Source organism: Octodon degus, unplaced genomic scaffold, assembly GCF_000260255.1.
Source record: "Octodon degus isolate 3935 unplaced genomic scaffold, OctDeg1.0 scaffold00268, whole genome shotgun sequence".
Classification (NCBI taxonomy): Eukaryota; Metazoa; Chordata; class Mammalia; order Rodentia; family Octodontidae; genus Octodon; species Octodon degus.
Window position 1 is genome coordinate 1,447,489 of NW_004524844.1, and position 3,818 is coordinate 1,451,306.

Consider the following 3,818-nt stretch of genomic DNA (forward strand, 5'->3'; position numbering starts at 1 on the left):
GGGGATTGAACCGCGGTCCCTGTGCTTTGCTAAGCTTGTTCTAAGTAGGTGCTTTAGACCACTGAGCCATCTCACCAGCCCCTGTTTTGGTTTTTTGAGAGAGGGTCTTGCTGTGTAGCTCAGGCTGGCCTTGAATTTGTGAGTCTTCCTGTCTCAGCATTCTAAGTGCTGGGATTCCAGGCAAGCAGCTTCAGCCCTGGCTAGGCCTTCGTGAGTCCTGTCTTTCTCTAATTCCCTGAACCTATTTGCCATTAGTTTGTTCTCTATCACTTTATGACAAATGACACTGAGCTTAGAAGTTCAAGACAGTAAACATTTCTTATCTTGTATAAATTTCTGGGGGTCAAGCATCGGGGAGCAGGGAGCTGGATGGGTCCTGCTCAGTGCTACTTGAGGGTGTAGTCCGGCTTTGGGTAGGGCTTCGGTGTCTGAAGGCTGGCCTGCTTGCCTCCATTTAACCATCTGTCTCTGTGGCACTGGGGATTGAACTCAGAGCCTTTGCATTGAACTACATCCCCATCCTGCATCTTTTAATTTTTTTTTTTTTTCCATTTTGAGACAGTCCCACTAAGTCACTAAGTTGCCTAAGCTGAGTTTGAACTTGCCGTCCTCCTGCTTCAGCCTCCCAGAGTGCCAAGATTACAAGGGTGCACCTCTACTCACAGCCTCTTCTGGGACCCCAGGACAGTCTCCTCATGGACTCGTTTCTTCTACCCTTATCCCATGTATCCTATTTTTTGCCCCTAAGCCACAGAGTACCCTGTCCTAACTTGAGTCACTCCTTGATTCAGAAGCCTCAAATGGGTTCTCATTTCTCTCAGAAAAACCCCCAAATTTCTGCTATGACTACAACACCTTCCCTACATGTTCATTTCTTGACGCTTCTCTGCTCCATCTGTGTCCGCCTTTTGCCCAGTCACTGGGATCCCAACAGAACAGACTCCATGCTCTTTCAAAAATCGCTCAGGGACTGGGGAGATAGCTCAGTAGAGTAAGCACTTACTTGGCAAGCGCAAGGGCCTAAATTCAATCCCTGGTTCTGGAAAAAAAAACAAAAAAAACAAACAAAAAAACCCCCACCTCTCTAATATCTTTCTGCCTCTAGGTCTTTGCACTTGCCCCTACCTTTGCCTGGAATGTTCTTTTCAATGCTGTTTAAGTGGCTCCTTTATTTTACTGGTTTTATTTTTTGAGACAAGGTCCTGCTATGCAGGCCAGGCTAGCCTTGAACTCATGGAGATCCTTCTGCCTCAGCCTCCCAAGTTCTGGGATTACAGGTGTGTGCCACCACACCCAGCTCCCAGTCCTCACTTTTCATCTAGTAAATTATCCTTCAGCTTTCACTTCTGATGAATACCGTCAGAGAATTCCCATTTCTTTTGCCATAGTACTAAATAAATTTGTAAGTAGGTAATTGTTTGTGATTAATGTTCTATTATATGAAGCGAAGAAGGAGAAGGAGAAGGAGGAGAAGGAGAAGAAGAAGAGGAGGAAGAGGAGGAGGAGGAGGAGGAAGAGGAGCAGTTAGTACCTGGAATTTAGTAATCTCTATAAATCAGTGCTGAAACACAGAATGATTACCTGACACTGTGGTGAGTTACAAAATCCAGAAACCTTCCTATATGCCTTTGTCCAATCACTGCAATTGAAGCCTGTGATGGATTGATTGATTGATTTTTTTTTTTTTTTCGGAACCGGGGATTGAACTCAGGCCCTTGCACTTGCCAGGCAAGCACTTATTTTACTAAGCCGTCTCCCTAGTCCCTATAATTACTTTTTAATAAAAGTATTATTTGTATTGACACTTACTGGAGGATTTTTTTTTTTTTTTTTTCATTCTTGGGGATTTAAGCCAGGGCCATTCAACTGAGTTATAGCCCTCTTTTTGTGCTTTTTTTTTTTTGTGGCAGAACTAGGGATTGAACTCAGGCCCTTGTGCTTGCCAGGCAAGCGCTTATTCTACTAAGCTATCTCCCCGGCCCACAGAAGGATTTTTTTGTTTTGTTTTGTTTTGTTTTTTGTTGCTCGCAATGCCTTCAGGGCAGGTTTGGCTGTCTTGTGTTGTGGGGATCGAACCACAGCAACCTGAGCCTGACTGCTTTGTTGAAGCAGCCACTTAAAGAACTGAGCTAAGGGGCAGGCCCCCTGTGCTTTGTTTTGAGACAAGTTCTTGTTGAGTTGTTAAACTGTCCAGGTTGGGCTTGAATTTAACAATTTTCTTCCCTCAGCTTCCCAAATGCTGGAATTACAGATAAGAACAATTGTGCTGGGCTGTATAAGAGAATTTTAAATGACAATTATTTTAGAAATTTCTCATTGATAGGTGTAATTCACGTAAACAATATAGCCCTGTAAATTATTGGGACCCTTAAATTGTCAGAGTGCAAAAAGGGTTTTGAGACTAAAAAGTTTGAGATCAGTTGATGTAATGAAATGTTCGAGGTCTCCCAACTGGGGATTGCAAGAGGGCCTTCACACTGCACTACATTTCCACCCTCTTTTATTTTATTTTCAGACAGGGTCTCTATAAATCTCTAAATTGCTCTGGCTGGGTTTCAACTTGGATCTTTCTGCCTCAGCATCCTAGAGTGCTGGGATTATAGGCATGCAACACTATGCCTGGAATTTTTTTTTTTTTTTTTTTTTTATTGTCTACGCCCCCCAGTATTTTTTTTGGTTTTTTTTTTTTTTTTTCTTTTTTTGGTTTTTTTTTTTTTTTTTTTTTTAGCCAGAGTGTCGCTATGTAGCCCAGGCTGGCCTCGAACTCACTATAATCATCCTGCCTCAGCCTCCTGAGTGCTGAGATTACAGGTGTGCACCACCTTCTGAGCTCTCGCTCTCTCTTTCCTTTTTTTTTTTCTTCCTGAGCTCTTTGAAGGCAAGATTCCTGTTTGCCTGGTTGCATTCATATCTAAAGTTAGGCTAGGGGCTGGAGAGATGGCTCAGTGGTCTAAAGCACCTACTTGGAACAAGCTTAGCAAAGCACAGGGACCATGGTTCGATCCCCCAGCACCACATGCCAGCCAGCCCCGCCCCCAGGTGTGCTGAGCTGGCCACACACACAAAACACACACGCACAATAAATAAATGTAATAAATAAATAAATAAATAAATTAAAAAAAAATAAAGTTAGGCTACCGGCATGAGGATCTTTGAGTGTGTCAAGTTTGACGGCTACCTAGAAGGAATGAATGGGAAGAGAGTTTCCACCTCCTCCATACATTCACCTCACTTGGGAGCATCAAAGAAACCATCAGACCAGGGATTCAGGGGAGAGTGGAGAAGGAAAGAGGTTGGGGACATGGTCCTCAGAAGGACAAGAAAGGGACACAGCAGCGCATGCGCTGTCCGAGTCTGCGAGCACGTGGGCGCCAGAGACCGGAGCCACCAGGCCGTTGGGTCCCCCGGTGCGCGGGAGGGGGTGACGGCGCCTGCGTGCAGAAACGGCGGGAAAGGCCGCGCATGCGCATGCGCACGCACGAGGCGAGGCGGCAGGACTTGTCACTAGGCTTCTCGGCCGCTGCTGTGGCTGGCTCCCGAGTGAGGCGAGGGTCCCGGGGCCAGGCGAAGGGGAGCCGGCCTGGGAGCCCAGATACTGTGCCGCTGTGGAGGCCGGCGCGCTCTGGTCTCCCCGAGGGTGGTGGAGTGCGCGCCTGACGCCTCGCGGCCCGGCCTGAGCCACTGGTGTCACCTGCCGGGACGGGAACCGTGCCAGCCGTGTCCCTGCCCGCTGGGGACGGAAGCCCTTTCCTGCTCCCTAGCACCCTGGGCACCAGCTCTCTCACCCTGAATTCTCGGGGATTCTAGTTGCAGGAAGG